Genomic DNA, 24,299 nt, shown 5'->3' with positions numbered 1-24,299 from the left:
CTCATAACATTGTGAGTTGGGGTGTTTTCAGCTATTCTTGAAAACAAGTTTGGCAACTTTTGATAAAGTTAAACGTACATATGCCATATGACCCAGCAATCCCAACCCTTGGTATTTATCCTAGAGAAATGAAAACTGTGTTCACACAAAAACCCATATATAAATGTTTATTCATAATCGCTCCAAATTGGAAATAACCCATATGTCCTTCAACAGGTGAATGGATAAACAAACTGTTAGTGCAGCTATACAAAGGAATACTATTGAGCAACAAAATGGAATCAACCACTGATACATGCAACAACCTGGTTGAATTTCAAAGACATTATGATGAATAAAAGAAGCAAGCTTGAATATACCCACTAATCTAACCTACTAGCCTACATACACCTCAAGGTAAATGTGAATTACAGACTAATTGAAAAAGCAGACTCTGGAGATGTGGTTGACAGATTTTTCCCCCCTGACTGGCAAATATATATAAAATGTCTTAAATCTTTTGAGTATATGTGCATCAGTGAAACAGGAGAATGAAGACAGCTGGAAGGAGACTTTAAAAAATTACTTACAAAGATATGACATGGGTATAAACTCTACACTGAGAAACAAGCGTATCTTCAACCACCCATAGAGGCTATTAATACTTAATATCAACTAACCACAAATATTTAGTATCACCATGTAAAAAAGAGAATTTAAGACAAAGTAAAGAGTATATACAAATCAAATAGAAGTTTAAATAAAGGTTATATATTCATACTCAATATTCACTGGGTCCTTGAAACAGAAATGACAATACTGTCCATTATTAATATGGAATGTGCCTTGTTTTTTCTAATAGCAGTTACAGATTTATACCAATCTATCCATATTTTTTTCACCTAATTCCCTCTGACACCAAAACAGCACTCTGAATGCTGACTGGGATCAAGTACTAAGACTGGTCACAGTTGTACCCCTCTGTAAAACCATCCTAAGAAGTCATGAAGTATTTCTTTTTCCTCCAAGATAAACCCACAGCAAATCAGTACAACAAAACACACAGAGGATTATAATTCATTAGAAGACAGCTATTCATTATTTGTAACTACATATATTTTGGGATGATGCCACAAAAGTTAGCAGACTAACCAGATGACTAAAAACTATTTAAATAAATGACCTGTCTCACTCTTCCTAATTTTAATTCTTAACATATTAAATATAAGTCTTATGTGGAAGCACTAGGCTCCTCTTAAATGACAACAGCAGTAGATAACTTCTCTATCTTAAACCTTCTGAGGATATGAACTTTAAGTAGCAAATCTAGCTCTTCATAGGTTTTCCATTATGCTAAAATGTAAAATTTGGTGCAATTAAAAAACTGATAACAAATATTTACCTATTAATCAAGTTAATTATTGGATGCTTAAAATATCCCATGCCCTAAGGGTCATACAAAAGCGAGATCAAAATGATACAGGGCCTCAGGGACTTGGCTAAGGAGACAATGCAGATCTGAGATAATTAGACACCAGGACTGTGCATAACAAAGTACTATGGAGTACTATGGAGTACAGTTAGGAAATAACATCTAAATAGATGTCAAAACATTCTTTAACAAGACTCCCATATAAATCTCTTCCATGGAAGAGAAAATAAATTAATTTAAAGTAGAGAGGCACTGTGATACAAAGGAGTCTCAGCTCTACCATTAAAATGCTCTTAGATAAGTCTCAACTGCTGTACAGTGTCTAGGTAGTAGACATGACACCTGACACAAAAAAGACATCTGTTCATTCACCTCTGATTTGGATTTGGCTAATCAAGAAAGCAGGGGCAGGCAGGGGTTCCTCCTAGAACAGACTCACTCAGGATGTCTGCACCTTGGGACAGCAAGCTCGCTGCTTAATTCAATACTGCTTTCTCAGAACCGTGTGAAAGAAAGGATGCTGACACCCAAAAGGAGGAGTTGGCTCCTCTCCCTGCGTCCTTCAGAGTACACACACTTATATTAAGGGCCTCACTGTTCTGGGCCCAGCTGCACTGGCACCTCACAGTCCCAGGGACCCCCTATGATGCATCAGCTGTCTGGCTTAGTTTCACTCTGGTTCTCTGTAAACTCATCTGAAAAACAGGGAAATGGACCAGATCCCTTACAATACCACAATCTACAAATACAATGAATTAGAAACACTAACCACAGAATACTAATCTTACAAATTTGTCAGCTATTAGTAAAAACCGCTTATTAAATTTGCTACCTGGATTTTACTTCTGGTTTTATAAGAAATATCAAGCTGTTTTAGAAATGCCAAATTGGAAAAGCAAATACTGCTGAATTCTTTAAAAGAGATTCTTACCATAGACACAAAGTAGTAAAATAGCCAGATCTCACGGTAAGACATAATCTGTGCAAAAACTCATCGTAGTTTGTTACTAGATTAAGTTTTACCACTCAGAACAAAAATATTCTTGTAAATGAAGTAATGTTAGTATCCTACAACACCAAGAGCAGTACAGTTCCCAGCAATGTCTGCAGGAATCAAGAAAAGATCAAGTGAACCTTTAAGTTCAAGACCTCAAATTCAGATGTACAGGAAAACTATCTGAACAGCAAGGATGTACAAGGAATTGTACTAATCACTTTACTTCGATTATCTTTAGTTCTCACAACGATCCTGTGAGGTGCAAGTTTTTATCACCATTTTAATGATGAGAACATTGAGGCTCAGGTTAAATAATAAGACTTCAGAACAACATGCTCTGATCAGTGAACCCAATCACTCACATCCTTTCAGCAGATATAACCCTACAATGAAAAGGTGGGCCATCAGACTATCATGGCTTGATACTGTTTCTCAATATAAATGTTTAAAATTAGTTTTGCTTTCTTTACCAGTTTTCCATAAATCTACTTAGAATGGAATCAGTTCCCTGACCAAACTGAGTTTCTAGATCTGTGACTGCCGAGGAATAGACTCCAGAGTCTATTAATGACCTTAGGTTAAGGTCATTCTTTGAGGTCTGGTATGAATGATGCTTCCTTGAAGGATGCACTTATTTCTTTGTTCATTAACCACAATAATGCTTTGACTTTTAATTACTAACTTTCTGCTATGGATTTCCAACATGTTCTATATATAGCAAAATATGTGGAGTTGAGTCACTACAGTGAGTTCCTGAACAGCACCAGGTCCATATGCTTAAGACGCCAGGGATACAGACAGCAAACATAATATTTTGTTGAGAAAACGAAAGACTATGACGTCCATTCTTTCTTTAACATAAGGACATTCACACCTGTAAGGAAGTGGGCAGGAACATTGGCTGAGAAAGCAAGATCAAAACTTCTTTAAAACCAACTCTAGAAATAAGAAAAAAGGAAAGATAGCGATATTAAATTTGTTCAATTGCATAAAGAACTGTTTGATAGAAACTCATAATTTTAAATTATGAAACATGAGAGACTGCCTTAGTTTGGAAAAAGTTCAGGATACATATTACATGTACAATGTAAGAATAAGTGTTCCTTTCATTAAATCTAATTATAAAGCTCAATAAAGCTCAAGCTAAAGTATCTGCAAAAACGGAAAAAAGGATTGGACATATATCACCCTGCTTTTATCATTCACTATATTGTGAACAGTTTCTTATAACCCTCAAAATCCAAAAGCTCTTAATTTTTCATCTCCTGTCAGTTATTTTTATTACAATCAGTACACTACACTAAAAAATTGTAAAGAACATGATTTGTAATAGTTTTATGGTATTTGGTTACACAACTAGAGCATAACCTAATCATTTGAGGCTTCTAATTTTTTTAACATTATAAATACCACTGTAATGAATAAGTAACATACATATTTGTGTGCATCTCTTATTTCCTTATAATAAATTCCTAAAAATTAAACTTGGGCAAAGGGTATGAACATTTTAAGGATTCTGAATATTGCCAAACTGCCATTTAGAAAGCTGTATTACTGCATGTTCCTACCAGCAACAGATATTTGCCAGTACTTTATTCTTTTCTGTGTGAGAGACCTATTGGAGCACACAATTATTAGTATCGTAACTCTAAGCTCTTTGGCTTTTTCTGTAATCTTATTCCTTAAGCCTAGAGAAAAATCTTTTAGAAAGTATTATCTCTGGTAGTAAATATTTATCTGTGGTTGAGCAGTTTTTCCCGTATTGCTTTTATTTAACAAATTTAGCTCTGTTAAACTTAAATGCTTTATATCAGAAATAGTATGAATGGCATTTTAAAAATAAAATAATTATCCTTTTATGAGTAGATGTGCAATAAAAGATGCCCAAAATGATGTACAGATAACTGGTAAACTTTGGGTTTGGAGATAGAGTTTTTTCTCCTTTTTAAAAAAATTTCTTCTGTAACTCTCTGTATCACTTGAAAATTAAAATATGAGCTGATATGATTTTTAAAAATAAGGCCATAGCCTAAAAAGTATAATATACCAAAAACTGTAAAGTTTTTAAAAAGAAGAAGTAAACTCCTATATTTCCACTTTCAATTATGATGGAGGAAACTGTATTGGGCTAGATCTTCTGTAAACAACTATAAAACTCGGCAATATACATGAAATATTATTTTCAGATGTCGGACAATAGGTAGCACAGGGCTGTGATTCCTGAGAAAAGAGAAACAAAGACTCAAAGACTCACAAATGCCCTGGCTTTCTGCTTATAACCCATAGAGGGGAAACACAAAAAAACACATGAATCTCACTGAGTTGAGGAAATACAGCTTGAAGTTTGAGGCTACTGAGGTTGCTGGAATTTGAGCAGCAAAACTAGAAGGGAGCTGTGGAGACAAAGCTTCAGAAATCTTTAGAGAGATCTCCTGAGTCTTTGCCTAGAGACTAAGCTGCACATGTGCAGGCAATACTCCATCAGACCAGTGAAAGAATAACATCTAGGAAAAGAGCAACTAAAGAGTATGAACCAAACAACTACCTGAGCTTGTAAGCACAGGTCCGGAAGACATTAAAATTTCTAGCAGCTCAAGTGAAAAGACCTTGTTGAATTCCTCATGCTCTCAACACAGACTCAGAAAAGGCATGCCTCTATATTAGAGGTAACCTAACCCTAAAATTTACAAAATTGCGTAAAACTAAAGATAAAAAGAGAAATCTTTAGAGCAGTGGGAAGAGAAAAAAACACATACTGCATCAAGTGAGCAATGCTAAGAAATACCACTAACTTCTCATCAGAAATAATATAAGCTGGAAGATTATGAAATGATGACCTTAAAATATTGAAAGAAAAAAAAAACTGTTAACCCAAAATTGTATATCTGGCATGAATATCCTTAAAAAATGAAGGCAGAAGACTTCTTCTTCTAGTCATGAGCCAGAAGCAAAGTCCAGAATTGTCCTGCTGTTATAAACAAGTAGAAAATGAGACAAAATATCAAACAATAGTTTTCACACAAGATAAGAAGAAATACGAAAACATGATCCCCTAAAGAAGGAAAACAAATAAGGGGAGCCCTATGATTGCTCCAGTTTTCTGCATAGAACCAAAACACAGGGAGAGGAAGCCAAATAGAGTCAGTAGTCTCACTAAGTTGAGGTGACAGAGCTCAGAATTTGTAGAGTCTGAGGCAGCTAGAATTTGCAGAGCATCAAACCACAAACGAAGAAGTTACACAGAGAAAGTGCTCCAAAAATATGCAAAAGGGGTCTTCTTGAGTTTCTGGCCAAATACCAATCTGCATACATGTGGTGTGTAACTCCATGAGGCTACACAAAGAAAAACGTGCAAGAAAATAACAAATACTGGGACACTCTCCAACAATTTAGAGTTCACACAGGGCCAGGATCAATAACCAGCTGGGATGAATAAACCTTGATGAATACATGGGGAAATTAAAGGAGACACAAAAAAGTGCACACATCAGTGGTGGGCCCAAACGGGCACTAAACTAAAAGCTATTCCACATCTGTCCAAAAACAAACAAAACTTCCCCAAACAAAAAACCCTGAAAACAAAACTTGAAAGTTCAAGTTGATCCATAAAATTGGCCAAGCGCAGTAGCCCATGCCTGTAATCCCAGCATTTGGGGAGGCTGGGGCAGAAGGACTGCTTGATAGAAGTTCAAGACTAGCCTGAGCAACACAGAGAGACCCTGTCTGTACAAAAAAGTCAAAATATTAGGTGGGTGTGGTGGTGTGCACCTATGGTTCCAGCTACACAGCAGGCTATGGCAGGAGGATCTCTTGAGCCCAGGAATTCAAGGCTGTAGGAAGCCATGTTTGCACCACTGCACTCCAGCCAGGATGAAAAAGTGAGACCCTGTCTTAATTAAATGTATTAGTTAATTAAATAAAAATTTTTAAAAGTTGATCTATAAATAAACTGCCTGCCAGGACAAAACTCAACAATCAAGAAACACCATACTCAAAAAAAAAAAAAAAAAAAAAAAAAATCAAGACATTCAACATCATGAAATCCATAAAAAATTACCAGACCTATGAAAAAGAAATAATAACCTATAATAAGGACCAAGAAATGGCTGGGGTAGGTAAAGGACATTTGAATAAAAGACCTTATAACCGCTATTAGAAAAGAATTTAAAGACATAAAGAAAAACATCAACACAATGAAGAAAAAAGGAAATACCTCATAGAGAAGTAGAAACCATATATATGTAAGAGGAACCACATGGGACTTCTAGAACTAAAAAAAAAAAAAAAGGGATATCTGATATGAAAAACTAACTGGACAGGCATAACATCAAATCAGACAAAGAAACTATTAACAAAAAAATCAGTTACCTTGAACACAGGGCAACAGAAAAATTCCAAACTAAAGGAAAAAGACACAGATTGGAAGAAAAAATGTACAGGGCCTCAGGGAACCTGCGAGTTAATATTAAGTGGTTGAACATATGTGGGATTAGAATCTGTAAGAGAAAGACCCCTGAGAAGAAAAAAATTTCAATATAGATGGCTAAAAATTTTACAAATTTGATGAATACAATACATCCACAGATCCATGAAGCTCAATAAACTTCCAAAAAGCCACACCAAGGCACAACATAATAAAGTTGCTGTCAATCAGTGATACAAAATCTTAAAAGCAGCCAAAGGAAAAAAAATATTATAAACAGAGAAACAAATACAAGAATTACAACAAACTTCTTGTCAGAAACTATGCAAACAAGACGACAGTGGAACAACATCTTTAAGATGGTAGTGGGGGATCCTAAAAACCTACAATTCTATATCCACACCAACAACTTTCAAAACTGAAAACAAAACGAGCGGAATGTTGTACTACAGGAAATGTAACAGCAAGCTTTTTTAAGCAAAGGGAATATACTAGATACAAACTTGGATGGATACAAAGATATAAAGATCTAAAAAAAAATGATTAAATGAAGTAAATATTAAAGACATATTTTTTTCTTCTTGACAGGTCTCACTCTCTGTCACCCAGGCTCAAAGCACAGTGGCATGATCTAGGCTCACTGCAGCCTCAACAGCCCAGAGCTCAAGCAATCCTCCCACCTAAGCTTCCAGAGTAGCTGGAATTACAGGTATGAGCCACCATGTCCAGCTAATTTTTGTTATTTTTTGTAGATACTGTGTTGCTCAGGCTGGTCTTAAACTCCTGGGTTCAAGCAATCCGCCCACCTCAGCCTCCCAGAGTGCTGGGATTACAGTATTTTTGTCACTTTTAGTTGCTTGAAAAGGTGACTGCCTGACAAAGCAAAAAGAACATTTAAACTCAAAATGCATGTCAACAAAGCACAAAATATGGAAAAGAAGAACTGGAAGTAACTATGACGATTCTTGAACTACACACTAAGTGGTAAAATATTAGTTGAAGGCAAATCATGATTAACTAATTAAGGCTGCCAATAAAAAAATTTAAAGAGATATAAGTTACAAACCAACAGGAAAGATAAAATAGAATCATAAAAAATAATCCATCCAAAAACAGGTAGAAAATCAAGGAAAAAAGAAACAACACGGACCAACAGAAAACAAATAGTAAGATGGCACATTTTCATTCAACTGTATCAAAATTACATTAAGTGCAAATGGTCTAAGCCATCGGTTGGCATGGGGGCGTGGCTATGTTCCAATAAAATTTTATTTACATAAACAGGTGGCAGGCCAGATTTAACCTGCCAGCCATAGTTTGCCAACCCTGGTCTAAACACATCAATTAAAGGAGAGATTATCAGACTAGATAAAAAAAGTGAGACCCAACTACATACTCCCTACAAGAAATCCACTCTAAATATAATGATATAAATAGGTTAAAAGTAAAACGATGAAAAAGATATATCATGTAAATACTAATCAAAAGAAAAGTTTGTATCAGACGGAGACTTCAGAATGACGGAAACTACCTGGGATAAAGAGGACCATTTCATGATGACAGAGGGGTCAATTCATCAATAAGACTTAATCTTAAATGTGCATGCACTCAACAGTGCTGTAAGCTATGCTTGAAATAGGAAACAAAACCTAATAGAACTAACTGAAAGAAGAAACAGACAAATCCAAAACTGCAGTTGGAAACTTCAACCCTCCTCTCACAATAGTTGACAGAACCATAGACAGAAAATCAATAAAGATGTAAGATATAAGAAAATCAGACTAACCTAACTGGCATTTATAGAACACCCCACCTAGTAACAGGAAAATAAACATTCTTTTCAAGTACCCATTGAACATTCACCAAGACAAACCATGTTGGGCCATAAAACAATCAAAAAGTTTATATTGGTTGAAGTTATTAAGAGTATGTATGTTCTCTGATCACCATGGCATTAAATGAAAACACAGTAACAAAAAGATACCTGAAAAATACCAAATATTTGAAAATTATTTGGAAACATTTTTTCAAACAATCCATGGGTCAAATAAATTACAAGAGGAATTTAAAAATATTTTGAATGGAATAATAATTAAATCATCAATATCTGTGGGATGCAGCTAAAGAATGCTTACAGGGAAACTTACAGCTTTAAATGTTAATAATTGTTTTTTAAAAGGAGTTTTGAAAATCAATGATCTAAGCTTTCACTTAAAACTAGGGAAAAAGGAGCAAATTAAACCCAAAGTAAGGAGGAGGGAAGGAATTAAAGAGCTCAAATCATGAAACGGAAAACAGATAAACCACAGAGAAAAAGCAATGTCAAAAGTTGGTTCTTGGAAAGGATTTATGAAATTGATATTCTTTTCTCAGTTAGATTAATCAAGGGGAAAAAAGGAGAAAAGGCATCCAATCTCAAGAATGAAAGAAGGAAAAGATCCTACTGACATAAAAAGGAAATACTGTTTCATAAAATTTATAATTTATTTTCATGCTGATAAATTCAACAGATTCTCCAAAACACAAATTACCAAAACAGACATAAAAAAGAAAAAGAAAATCTGGGTAGTCTTATATTTGTTTTAGACCCAGAGACTCATTGTGTCACCCACCCTGGAGTGCAGTGGCGTGATCACAGCTCACTGCAGCCTCCATCTCCCAGGTTCAAAGGATCTTCCTGCCTCAACCTCCTGAGTGGCTGGAACTACAGGTGTGCACTGCCACGCCTGGCTAATTTTTAAATTTTTGGTAGAGATAGGGGCCTATGTCGCCTAAGCTGGTCTCAAACTTCTGGGCTCAAGTGATCCTCCCACCTCAGCCTCCCCAAATGCTGGGATTACAGGTGTGAGTCACCATGCTAGGCCTATATTCATTATTTTATAAATTAAATTCCTTAATTAAGAACTTTCCACAAAGAAAACTATAGGTCCAGATGGCTTCATTGATAAATTCCATCAAACATTTAAGAAAGAACATCAATTTTACCCAAATTCTTCCACAAGATAAAAGAAAACGCCTCCTAATTCATTTTATAAAGTCAGCATAACTCTGATACCAAAACAAGATAAAGGCCTTAAAAAACAAACAAACTACAGACCAAGAATAATCCCTCATTGAATCCAGAGGAAACAAAACAAAAAACAAAAACAAAAACAAAAAACAACAATACATCTCAACCAAGTTTATCTCAAGAATGCAAGGTTGGTTTAATAATCAAATACTAATCAATGTAATTCACCATCTTAATAGAATAAAGAAGAAATACCAATAAGCATCTCAATAGATGCAGAATCATTTTTTAAGAAAGCTAAACATCCACTTATGGGGGGAAAAAAACCTCTAAGCAAAAAGAACTTTTTCAATCTGATAAAGGACATCTATGAAAAATGTATAGCTAACATATACAATGGTAAAAGAGTTCTTTCCACACTAAAAAAGAAGATCTAAATAGAGCTATATTATGTTAATGTTAAGATGGTAATTCTCTCCAATTCATACATTCAAATGCAACCCTAATAAAAATTCCAAAAGGCTTTTTTGTAGATATTGATAGGCTGATTACAAAATGTATGTAGAAAGGTACAATTTCCACCTAAAAAAAAGAAAAAGTCTAAACAATCTTGAAAAAGAACTAAACTGGAGAAGTTCTATTACCTTATTTCAAGACTTAATGCTACGGTAAATCAGGACAGTGTGATAATGGCAGAAAGACAAATAGATGAACAGAATAGAGTTTAGAGACAGATCCACACTTACTCCATTAACTGAGCTTTAACAAGGTGCCAAAGCAATTAATGGGGAAAGGAAAGTATACTGTGTTGGAACAATTAGCTATCCATATGGTGGCAAAAATCTAATCTTAATCGATAACTCGGCCTCAATACACAAAAATTACTACCATAAAGCATCTGGAAGAAAACACATGATAATATCTTCACAACTGTGGGGGTGGCAAAGATTCTTAGACAGGACCCAGAAAACACTAACATAAGAGGAAATATTGATAAAACAGATCACTAAATATAAAACTTTTGTTCATCGAAAGATGCCACCAAGACGATCAACAGTCAAGCCACAAACTAGGAGAAAAATCTGTAATACATTTATGTGACAAAGAAGTTGTATCCAATTAGTATACAAATCCTAACACTTAACAGTAAAATGACATAAAAATGGTAACTGGCTAGTGTCTTGAACAGACATATCACTAAGGATGATAAGCAAAATAGCCTATAAGCACATGACAAACTGCATGACATCAATAGTCACAGGGAAAATGCAAATTCAAACCACAATGAGATAACCCAGTAAGATGATTAAATCAAATATTGATGATAATAAGAAACAGAACTGTCACGGATTGCTAGTGGGAATGTAAAATGGTAAAACTATCTCAGAAATTGAATTGTTCTGCAAGTTTCTCATAATGCTAAACACAGACCTACTTTAAAACCCAGCAGTTCCACTTCATGTATTGACCCAAGAGAAAAGAAAACGTGTCACAAAAAGACTTACACGAGAATGTTCATGGTAGCTTTATTCACAACAGTTGAAAACTAGAAACAATCTTTTCCACAATAATAATATTCATACAATGGAATACTACTCTACAACTAAAAGGAACAATTATTACATGTGACATGGACGAACCTCAAAAACATGCTGATAAAAAGAAGCCAGACTCAAAAGAGTACATACTGTATGACTCCATTTATATAGAATTCTAGAACAAAGTTAATCTTCAGTGAAATAAATCAGAACAGTGACTGCAGTCACAGAAAAGGAGAAACAGGAAGGACTCAATGGGAAGGGAGCACAGGGGCTCTTTCTGGGTGACAGAAATCATAAATTACAAAGAGGTATTAATTGTCCAAACTAATCTTGAACTTAGGTGTATTCTGAACCTGGTATGTATCCCTATTTACATCCTTAAATTTTCTTTTTTAGTGTAGAAAGAACTCAGTCTTTCACCACTGAACATGATGTTAGCTATAGGTTTTTAATAGATGCCCTTTATCAGAATGAAGAAGTTCTCTTCTATATTTAGTTTGCTTAGAGTTTTTTTTTTTCACAAGTAGATGTTTAACTTAAGGTTATTAAAGATACTTAGTGTATGGAACTGTACATACACTTAATATCTGTGTATTTCACTATATGTAAATTATACTTCCCCTTTTTAAAAAAATTAAAGGAGGCCAGGTACGGTGGCTCACACCTGTAATCACAGCACTTTGGGAGGCTGAGGTGGGTGGATCACAAGGTCAGCAGGTCAAGACCAGCCTGAGCAACACGGGGAAACCCCATCTCTACTAAAAATACAAAAATTAGCTGGGAGTGGTGGCACACACCTGTAATCCCAGCTACTCAGGAGGCTGAGGCAGGAGAATTGCTTGAACTCAGGAGGTGGAGGTTGCAGTGAGCCGATATTGCACCACTGCACTCCAGCCTGGGCAACAGAGCAAGACTCTATCTAAAACAATTAAAAAAAAATACACAATTAAAGGAAAACAACAATCAAAAACTGAAATTCTATCTTCTTACTCTTTGCCCACCCTCTAGAACAATATCTCCTACACTTTGGTTTGAGGACCATATATATCAGAATCACTTGAACCCTTGCCTTAACTTTTAATGAATCAGAATTCAAGCATGGGGGTGGGAGACTGGAAATCTGTATTTTAAAAAAGAGCCCCAGGTAATTCTCATGTCCAGGAAAGTTTAAGAACTGCTGTTATAGAATGTAAGGAGAAAACAAAAATATACAAGGGATTTAAAAATAGTATGTAAATTAAGTAATCAGTGCTACAAACATCATAAACTGTAACAGTGGTCACTGCCCCTAAATTGCTATTTAAATTATGTTACAGTATCCTCTGTTCTCGTTCAATTTTCTACTTAGTGCTTTAGGGAGTTGCAATTCCAAATTTTAGTCTTCAACCATCTAACCACCCGAATTTCTCATTAATCCTAACTCAAAATGTGCATTTTAGATAAGAACTCTTGTTCACCAGGTCCTTCGCTTCCCCCTGCTGCCCCACCCTTAATGTTCTATTACTTTCTTGGTACTGTTTTCCCCATCTCTTAATAGTGTTATTCCTACTTTTCTCTGCACAGCCTTGTCTTTCTACCTCCTTTAAAACAGAATCCAAAACTCATCTTTTCCACTAAGTGCTAAACACCACCTAAGTCAGATTCTTGCCAAATTCCCTTCAGCACTTGAAGATCTTCCTCCTAACAGACTTATTTTACTGAAATTGGACATCTCATCTTAACGACAAATTAACCCCATCTCTTGCTTAGAAAGTAGAACCTTTGGGGGAGAACTGAAAAGATTACAGCCTCTTCTCTCAAGCTGTTTTTATTTTTCCCTCTTTAAGTTGCTCTAAGGGGCTGGAGAGGTAAACAGGCAAAGAGGGAAAGAGGCAAGGTGCTAGTTGCTTGGGGATGCTCTGAAATAGACACACAAAAAAGTGAAAGCCTGTAATGCCCGCACTTTGGGAGGCCAAGGTGGGCGGATCAGAAGGTCAAGAGATTGAGACCATCTGGCCAACATGGTGAAACCCCGTCTTCATTAAAAATACAAAAATTAGCTGGACGTGGTGGTGCATGCCTGTAGTCCCCACTACTTGGGAGGCTGAGGCAGGAGAATCACTTGAACCCGGGAGGTGGAGGTTGCAGTGAGCTGAGATGGTGCCACTGCATTCCTGCCTGGCGACAGAGCAAGACTCCGTCTCAAAAAAAAAAAAAAAGACTTCAGGATTCAGTATCTGTTCAGACCACTTCACAGCCCAAAGAAGCAAACAGGGATTCCAAAAAGAAATTCTAGTTGAGGGATAAGGAAGTGCATTTGTGCATTTGTCTAAGAATCCTGTATTGTTCTGGATGGCTAGCCAGGATACTGAAGGCAGGAAGCAAGATCCCAATTGGCACAGTGTTTCAAGGACACACAAATATTTCTGGCTTTCTGGCAGCAAATATTTTTCTGTATTTTTTGTAAGGCTAGGTAGTAGAGTTTGGGGTGGCAATGGGTAACAGGTAAATATTATGAAATGTCTACACTCTTGAACTAAGTACCAGTAATGGCAGTTACTTTTTGTTCTGAACACATTATCATTTAGATATTATGGGCATTACTCATCTATTTTCAACTACAAAGTATATGCCTTCAAAATCGTATCTATAAACCTGACCACGCTCCTGATCCAGACCCTATTTCCAACTGACATTGGAAGTAGTATCACTACTTACCTAAAAAGCATTATCACTTACCTGAAATTAAACTCAGTATTCTCTCTCTCCCAAACTTGCATATATTATTCTATTGCCAAGGCAGGAATCTTATACTTATACACAACTTCTATCACCTTCTAACATTAACAAAATCTGGAGGACTCAAACTTTTAAATATCTCTGAAATCAGCAGTGCTCTTGTTTCCAACCCCACTACAAATTCCTTAATTCAGACCATCCTGAACTACAGCAGAGCCTTAAATGTCATCCTTGACTGTCATCCATCTACCACAAGCCAAAGAGAATTGCTTCATTCACTCACCTTGCCCATGTGTATTACAGACAGTCCCTCACTTACAATTTGGTTCAACTCACAACCATTCTGTTTTCCATTTTCAGTACAGTATTCATTAAATTATATAAGATATTCAACACTTTATTATAAAATAGGCTTTGTGTTAGATTATTTTGCCCAACTACAGGCTAATGTAAGTGCTCTGAGCACGTTTAAGGTAGGATAGGCTAAGCTATGGCGTTTGGTAGGTTAGGCATATTAAATGCATTTCTGACCCAGTGATATTTTCAACTTAGGATGGGTTTATCAGGACTAACCCCATTGTAAGTTGAGGAGCATTTGTATTTGCTCAGTAATTATCTGGTAATGTGTCCAATCTTTTCTCCTCCAGAATATTCTCTTTATTACTGCTATGATCAATTTTCTAAAACACAAAACTGTTTGTGTCACTTCCCATCTATAAAACTAAATAAAAATCCACACTCCTAGTATGGCTACATACAAAACCCTTCACAATTTGTTCCCCTCCTGCCTCGGTCCTAGTCTGATTTCCTAATTTTCTTTTGCACTAATTTAGAAAAATCAAATAGCATCTTCCTCCTTAAATACTCTATGTCCTTTCATGTCCAATAATCTACAATGAATAGTATTTCAGTCCAGCTTATTTCATTTTTATGAGCGCTCTTATACTATTTACAATTAGCTAAACCTATACAGAAGTAATGAGTGAAGAAACAATCAGACGACACACTAATTCTCAATTAGCTTATTTTCATAGCCTTATTATGGCCAATATAGACTAAATGAAAAGTGATTAAAATGTTTCAACTATCTCCTGAGCTTCCACTTTACAGTAAATTGTTGTTAAAATTCTTCCGTTATAGATGTAATACCTACCTTGTGATTGACAGGCACAAAGAGAACTATAATTCAACTTTCTCCACATTTGTCCTTTCCCTCTCATCTTTAACACCTCCCTTCCCCACTTCTCCTCCTCTGCCTTCTGTGCTAGTCCTGCCACCTAAATTTTCACTGCATCCTCTTTGTCCACTCTGCAAAAGGAACATCAGTATTCCTCTATCCTCATTTGTACAGCATTTAAAATCTGTAAAGCATTTTTACATACACTTACTCACTTGATCCTTACAATCTTACTTTTTGAGATTCCAAAATCAAAGGCTGCCCTTGGTACTTTCTTATATTTTATCTCAATTTCGAGGAAACTGCAGTTCAAACAAGTTCAGTGACTCATCTAATATACTGCTATTCCCTCTGCCTGCAACTCCACAACCCCTCTTCAGACTGGCTGATCTCTCAAGACACAGTTCAAGCTTTCCTCTACCTCCAGTGCAAAAAGAATGTTATGCTTATTTCCATGCCATCCTAATGTTTTTCACATCACTACTTTATACCACTAGAACAATCCAGGTCTCTGGACTCCTATTCTGGTGACTTTTCTATTAAACAATATTTTCCTTGTTAATTAATGTTCCTTTTATTAATATAACCATTCAGTATTTTATAAAGTCAAAGGGAGAAATGTCAGGGGTCACCAGAGGTGACTAAAACTGTACACCAGGACATTCCTAGCTTTCCTTAAAAATCAAGAATTTAAGGAATGTCTCTAAATCCTCTCAAAGTATTTAGATACCATCCTTGTGGTAAAATGACATCCAAAGCCAACCATAGCAAACAGTAAAAGAGCACTTCACAAACCCTAAATTAAATTATTACAAGTTTTAAGTGCTGCCTCCTAATATCCTGGGAAATGTCTAGGATTAACAACCAAAAGACTAGCACATTAGTCCCAACTCTACCACACATGCGCTGACTTGTAAAAGTCACTTAACCTTCCCGTGTCAAACTTGCTCTTCTATAAAATGGGATAATGCCACCCACCTTTCTGAACTAAGAGAATTAAATGAAAGAACGGTCATAATAAATCACTTAGCCTGGAACATAATAAACAGTCAAAATATGATAACCCCTTTATTATTTTTATATAACATCATTTTTATTTTCAGAACCATGCCCAACATGTTTAACATATCCTTGGACTTTCTGGCCCAGCAACAACCACAATAAATACCTTCAAGGAAGTCATCTAGATAACTTCTGGATCCCCTTCCTGGGTCACAATTCAGGTCCTATAAATATAATTTGGAATATCTTCCCCTAAGTGCATTATCTTGTTCTGTGCCACATGAAAACTCATCAGAGAATATCCCTGTAGCTTCTCCTTGCTGGCTTGGCTTTTAACTACCTGGAACGCACATGGAGTCAGCTGTAAATCTGGCAACTGTCACTGCCAGTCCGTCTTTTAAATCATTTATAAAAATGTGAAATAAAACTCATCCTAGTACTGATCACCTGAAGGATAATGGGGTTGGACTGCTGTTCTCATGTAAATAGCCAATGTCAAAAACTAAATAATTAGATAAATGAGCTCCCCTTTGGCCATACGCATATTTTAACCGTAAGAAAGTGCTTGAGCTTCTCCTTAAAAGATTATATTTAACATTCAGTGGGTTTATCCTTTAGCTTTAAGTACATTTAAGATGCTTTCCTGTCTGGTAATCTGTAGGAAAAAACAAACTCAGTTTCTTCACACTGTCCTTCAACAATCAACACAGAAGACTTTTGTGACCTCAAAACATATATGTAGGGATTTCTCTCTACCAAAAAGCAAGCAATCAATTCTAAAGTGACTACCAACTTGGTGTCTCTAATTCAAACCCATTCTGACACCAGCTACACCTAGAGAGAGCGTGAGATTGCACAGGTTGAGGACTCAGTCCCAAAAGACTGAGCTCCACTTCTGATGCCAATCCCAAGCTCCATTATTTTTCCTGTGCTTTTCTGACCAACTGGCTATAAACTGGGTTTCCTACAACCCTCTCCTTGAGTTTGATTAATTTGCTAAAGCAGTTCACAGAACTCAGGGAAACACTGTAAAGTAAGTAATAGTGTTTTACAACACTTTTGCTGGTTATTACAAAGGGTATTTTAAGGATACAAATAAACAGCCAGAAGTAGTGATAAATACGGCAAGGTCTGGAGTGCAGGAGCTTCTGTCCCCATGGGGTTGGAGTGGGCCATCCTCCCAGCACATGGATGGGTTCTTGTTCATCTTCCTGGAAGCCCCCACAGGTCTGGCCCTCTCTTCTCCCCAGTGGTTGGGAGGTGGAGTGGAAGTGCCAACCCTCAGAGCCCAAGGCTGATTTCCCTGGAGGATCAACACCTCCAACCAGTGTTTACCTAGGGACTTTCCAAAAATAGCCTCATTAACATATGCTCAGGAGTGTTTGAAAGGGCTTGTTGTAAATAACAAAAGACTATCTTTCACCTTTATTGCTCAGAAGCGGTTTCAGAGCTGCTTCAGGAACCAAGGATAAGAGGCCAACTGCTTTAACAAAAGATATTCTTATTGCTCTAGTGCTTAGGAAATAACGAGGCTTACAGGAGCTGTGTTGAGCCAGGAACCACAGCCGAAAAGCAAACTGTATACAGTACATAATAATATTACATCCTGATACAAAGGCGTGCCAACCTGTGGGATTCAGGATTTACACTACAGTTAAATTCCTACAAAATCCAGTTTACCTCAACACTTTTCTCTATCCAACCTCCAATTCTTATCCTAACTCTCCTTCCTCCAACTACCTACCATATACACAGGTCTAACCTGCAGTTCCCATATCATTTCCATTCCACCATTCTAGTTCTCATCGTTCCATTTTCCCTATATCTATTATTTAAATAAGCTTCCATCCTTTTAAATTGCTTGAAATACTTCTAACTCAAGGATACTGCTCAGAATAGGAAGACTGGACATTGTTCCTGTTTATGGTCATCTTCAAATAAAATAAGGAAGTCAATTTAAAGACAATCCCAGAGCACACAAGCCCATTTCAAATACAATTTAAAAAAAAATTATCTTTATTACTGCTTCCTCTTACCAGCTTTGATAAAAAGATTACTGTATGAAAGTTCATCAAAGTAAGTTAAATTTAATTTTGGTGTTAAGCAGCATATGAACCTGTGAAAATATAATCTTGCTATATTATATTTCATAATACAGTATGGTCTCTCTGAAATCATTCCCTACAATTTTTCACCTACATATAAAGGCAGGAAACTAATTCTCAGGTCACTAAGATGCAAATTTATCCAATATTAACATGAGTCAACAATCCAGCCTAATTACCCTTTCAAGATTACTTCTGCTCTAACCAGATTCAAAAGCCCTCCCCCTCCCCTCCCCTTGAAAGTAGGATAGCTGGCTAACTCAGATGAAGAATTTGTTAAGATGGACAAGGCAAATAATTCATATTTTCCCTCTTTCATTCTCTAACAACTGCACTGAAGCTAAGAAAGTAATTTGTACAGTCTACACCTACTCAGTTCACATACCCATGAATTTTAAATATGAATAACAGCCCATTCACAATGGCATAATTATCTTTAAATGTATAAAGAAAACTCCAACCTAATGAAAAAATGAGCAATGGTTGGTTATATTTTAACATGACATGCCTTCTAAAACCATATTTAACTAATTTATTCACATGATTAGATTATGTAATAGACTTGAAGAAAGTACCTATGAAATTCCTAAAAGTATGTCATGAATGCAATAAATGTCCAATAAATTGTGGTAACTTCATAATCCTTATTATAAGCGTTAACCAAAAGATTATTAGAAATTGGTCACCCTTCACACACTAAAATTCTGTATCAGTGAAAAAAATAAGTAACTGTGGAAACTTGTGATGGCTACATGTAACTTTCTTAGCCCTGCTAGCATCCCTTTGGACTAAAGAGTTGGCCCAGGTATTTATCAACTGAAGTACCACCAACAGCATGCCTGCCTGAGATCTAAAACAATAGCAAGACTATTACTAGTACAGTAACAATGCTTTTGAGCTATAGCTTGTTTCTAATTTTAATCCTTCACCTGTGAAATAGACTCACTTCAATGAAACTCTAAAAATAAGAGCAATTAAAAGACATTATGTGAGATACATTTAAAAAATAATGAAAATTAATGTTAAAACATAGTCATTAAAAAAGAGCTCTTGCAAAACAGATAAGAAGTTACATATTGTGACAGAAGGCAAAGATGCTGTAAGGAAAGACACAAAGATGCATGAGAATCAAAGTTAAAAGGACTACAGATGGAAGAAGGGCTGTTACAAAAGCAACAGAAAAACCTGAGAAGGCAGAACCATTGAACACCAAGAGGAATTCACCATTCTTTAGGTGATACACCATTAACAAAGATTCTGAGATAACTTATGACTCAAACTATCACCGTCAAAAACATTTGCTAAAACACATGGTCATGACACTAGTTGGACCTGGGTTACAGCAAATTAAAAAAACCATATGTTATAAAATTGGAGTCACACAAATTTTATCACTAAAATCTCAGCTTAATGAATGAAGTCATCAAAATATTTGCTTAATAGAAAACTGGGTTCAATGATTTTCCCATGGTTCCACTGGCAGAGAAGAGCTGCGATCAATAATTAATAATTCCTGACTTATAATTCCTGACTTCCTCACCTAAGCGTACCCAGCAGGTCTCTAGTACTCTAGTACTGTATTTTCACTAGAATACCTGAAATTCAATTATTAATATTTTTGTTCTAGAATAATGAAACTGCAACAAGGATCTCCCAACGACATTCAGAAACACTAACACATTCACTCTAATTTGATATGCAGACCTAATTAAAGGTCCAAGGTAAGCAGAGAAGGAGAGCAATACCAAACATCAGAGCATCATTTGCACCAAGCACCCCCTTACCGAAGACTACGATTTGATCGTGCATTTTTCCAGAAATTTTTGTAACTTGTAAGTGCGCGTACAGCAAGGAAATAAATGGGCACACAACTGCCTAATTACACTTAACGAACCACAGAGAATAATGTCTAATATTTGCTGTACCCTTTCTCTGTAGTAGGTAGGCACGGTTAAACCTCACCACTATGCTGTGAGGTAGGTACTTTTAACACCCTCCCTTACAAATGAGTAAACTCAGGTACACAGTGGTTAAATCACTTGCCTGAGATATGTGAAGGGGCTGGGATACAAACCCTGTCTTTCTCTATTACAACTATGATAGGAATGATGTATTCATAATGACCATGTAATTCTACTCTCTTTTTAAAGGTACTAAACTCATTTTAACAAAACCCCACACTAACTGAAAATAATAATTTTCATATAATTTACTTTCAAAATATAAAAGCCTTCTGAATTTTGAAACTCTTTTAAGCAATTAATTTTTAGCATAAAAATTACAGAATGCTGAACTACTCTAAGACACTCATTGAATATTTTCATCTAAATGACAGTTTGTCTCTTTCCAATGACAGGGAACTATCAGCACTAACACTAACAATGCAGCGTATTGTTTTAAACTTTTAAATAAAAGCTCATCCAGTTTTACATAATGTCACGGATAAAAGTAGTCAACTCAAACTTCTTCATCCTTAGAAGGGAACAATATCACAAATAATCCAAAAACCATTAATAGTTGGCACGAGAATGTTTTCGAAATAAACAATGTGAAAGTGTTCAGTAGAAAAATCTCTGTACTGGAGTCCGTAGACCTGCCCACCAATCCTGGCCCCACCACTAAATAGCAATTTAATCCCTTCAACTGCTCTGGGCCTTGGTTTCCTAATCTGCAAAACATCATCTCCATGGTCTACCCTTCCAGCTCTAGAAGAAATGTGACTCATACACATACATCTTCTTTCCAAGCCTCCCATTCTCATTCTGTTTAGTTATTACTACAACTTCACAGCCAGTAAGTGTTATTTTTCCTTAGTTCCACAAAAGGAGAAAACAGCCCAGTCTAACTAAACAAAGGTGATAGGGGAAAGCTTTCCTGACCACTGGTTTGCCATAGATGATTCTCAAGGTGAATAATGTAGAAGCTATTATAATGTTAAAAGGTGTTAGGTTTCAATATTTTAGGCTACTGTTTTGCATGCCAGTACATTCTCCCTGAGGACGAATAGTAAAATTCAAGGACAATAGGGAGAAAATATATATAATTATCCACCAGTAATTCAAGAACTTAGAAGGTGCCAACTGAAAATATTAACACCTTTCTGCAGAAATGTTTTCTCTGATGGATAAAAGGGCCAAAATATGATCTACAAATTTTTCCAAAAGATGTTCAAGAACTAATCAGCTTTCATTTTGTAAACCGTAAAGTACTCTACAAATGTAAAACATTACTAACATATATAAAATTAAGAAAATATTCGTAAGATTAAAGATCTCTTCTCAGTGAAATGAAGAACCGCCACGGACTGCAACAGAGGTGCATTCTGGGGACCACCACTGCCTAAACCCGGTGTGCATTTTCTATGTTCCCAACCCACTCTCAAGAGTGCTATATAAATGAAAAATTATTAAAATTAAACTACACAACTGACATTAAGATTACCAATTGTCAGGAAACTCAACCTGATTTTAGTATTGCTTAATAGAGTTGCTAGCTTACCACCTCCCTCCCAGTCAACACAAGTTAAAATATTTTAAAACTTCTTGGCCGGGCGCGGTGGCTCAAGCCTGTAATCCCAGCACTTTGGGAGGCCGAGACGGGCGGATCACGAGGTCAGGAGATCGAGACCATCCTGGCTGACACGGTGAAACCCCGTCTCTACTAAAAAAATACAAAAACTTAGCCGGGCGAGGTGGCGGGCGCCTGTAGTCCCAGCTACTCAGGAGGCTGAGGCAGGAGAATGGCGTGAACCCAGGAGGTGGAGCTTGCAGTGAGCTGAGATCCGGCCACTGCACTCCAGCCTGGGCGACAGAGCGAGACTCCGTCTCAAAAAAAAAATAAAATAAAATAAAAATATTTTAAAACTTCTATAGAATCCGTAGTTCAATTTTGCATGATCTTGTAGAGAAACGAAAGTAAGGAAAAGAATGTGAATTACTTATTAGTCCTCCAGAATAACAGTCAGTAGTACATAATAGCACAATCCATTCTAAATGTTAAATAGGGAAGAAGTAAGCCACCACTATGGATAGAGAGGTTGCTACAAAAATTTCAAGGTGTAGTTATGAGAATTTCCAGAAAAACTTGTAACTGATAGAATATCATCAAACATACACATACATTTTTCAATAAAAGATAATTGACAAAGTCCAGCAGCCAGGCACGCTTTAGTTGGAATGCCAGAAGAAACGGTCAAAATTTCCTTGTGACTCCAAACCCTCAAGCCTTTCAAAGTTCAGAACCAAACCAAGATGTACTTACACTGTTTTTTAGCATCCTTCTTTAAATGCAATTCCCTCTCCACAGAGTCACTCCGCTTCTCCTACTCGGATGCCCAAACCCCACATCAAAGACTCTTAGGAGCCCAAGTAGTTGCAGAGGGGTCTTCCAGCTCCCGCCTCCGCATCCCTTACCCACCCAGGTTAGTTAAACCTCCCGGGGCACTCAGTTCATTTCCCACATCTATACTCCTCGGTTCCCTCCCTCATCCCCCAGAGGATCTTTTCTCCTCGACCTTGAAGACCCCTAGATCGGGCTCTTGGAGCCCCAGGTGACTTGGTCGGTGCTCCCTTCCCTTCAGCCTGCGTAACTGCTTCAGTCTCCAGTGGCCTCCCCGCGACCCCCCACGACCCTGATCACGAATGCCCTCCTACTGGCCCCGGACGACTCCCTTCCCCTTAGGTACCACACGTTCCTCCAACCAGAAAAACAATTCCACAGAAACGCATCGAGAGCCTACTAAGCGCAAGCTCCCACTGTGCGCGGCATGGTCTGCACGGGGCTCGCGGCCCGGGCTCGCCGTCCTTTTCCCGGCCAGCCCATCCCAGCCCGAGGCCGGCGCTGCCTCCGCCGGGGTGCGGGGGCGACAGCCGGGGGCGGAATGAGCCAGGCGCGGGCACTGGGGCACCGAGAGGCGGCCGCGGACAACGGCGCGGGGGCCGGGGTCCAGGCGGCGGGCCGGGCGCGACCGCAGGGACACTCACCGTTCGGGGCGCGCGGGGCGGCCTCATCCAGGGCACCTGCGGCCAGGCAGGACGGGCCCGGACGGCGCAGTCACCGACAGGGCGAGTCCGCCTGCCCTCTGGTGCGTCCTGTCCCCTCCGACTGCCCAGCGAGCGCAGCCTCGCTTCCTCCGGACAGAGCCCGGAGACCCCAGCTCCGCCGGATGCCCCCGCCAGGCCCCCACCCCCTTCCCTGCCGCCTCCCCCTCTTCGCCCGTTTCCCCTCCCCCCTCCCCCCAACCCCCACCAGAATGGAAAATACCTCCCGGGGCGGGGGGCGGGGGGCGGGGAGGGGCACGCCTCTCTGAAGGGCAGCCTACCGTGACCAATAGCAGGCGGGGCTTTAGAGGGGCGGGATTCCTAGCGGCCAATCCGGAGGCGGGTAGGTGAAGGCCGAAGGAGGGAGGCAGGGCGCGAGAGTGGGGCGGCCCTGGAGTCAGGGAGGTCCGGCCGCTTGGGTGCGCGCTGTGCGCGGCTGCCATTTTGGAGTCGGGCAGCTGCGACGGCGGCCGTGTCCGGCCGGGGAAAAGGAGGAGCCAGTCAGGTGGGAGAGAGGCGGTCACGTGGACCTGAGAGGCGGGGTAAAGCGGGCTGCGGCCCGAAGGGAGGGGTCGACGGCGTTGAGTCTCGGGAGTTGGGGGGATGTCACGTGGTCGGAGAAGGGCCAGCGGTGGGCTTGTGGGTGGAAGGTCAACCTGAAGTAGCAGTTGGGGGAAAGCTTTGTCCCTGGTTTCAAGTCTTAGGGAGAAGGAGAGGAAAGTGCTGAATGGAGGGCATGAGTGCCGGGTAGGAAAATGTGAATGAGTCTCCCTAGCGCCCTTCAGCATGAAGCCACCCAGTTAACAAGTTCCAAGATCCACGGGAAACCGGGCACCTCCTGCAATTCAAATATTCCCATCCCCGCCCCCAGCTGCC

At 38.2% G+C, this 24,299-nt stretch overlaps 1 protein-coding gene across 4 annotated transcripts in view; it reads right to left on the bottom strand.

Moving 5' to 3' along the window:
* Nucleotides 1-23,927, bottom strand: part of SOCS5 (suppressor of cytokine signaling 5) — a 65,527-nt gene extending 41,600 nt beyond the window's left edge. The window contains exon 1 of one of the 4 annotated variants that reach the window (XM_025354833.1): nt 23,705-23,927. The gene's annotated coding sequence lies outside the window, so the exon portion shown is untranslated. The other 3 variants (XM_025354834.1, XM_025354835.1, XM_025354832.1) reach the window with 3 other exon arrangements.
* Between the last annotated feature and the right edge of the window lie 372 nt (nt 23,928-24,299).

The sequence above is a fragment of the Theropithecus gelada genome, chromosome 13 (assembly GCF_003255815.1).
Source record: "Theropithecus gelada isolate Dixy chromosome 13, Tgel_1.0, whole genome shotgun sequence".
Classification (NCBI taxonomy): Eukaryota; Metazoa; Chordata; class Mammalia; order Primates; family Cercopithecidae; genus Theropithecus; species Theropithecus gelada.
This window is presented reverse-complemented; position numbering and strand designations above follow the sequence as displayed.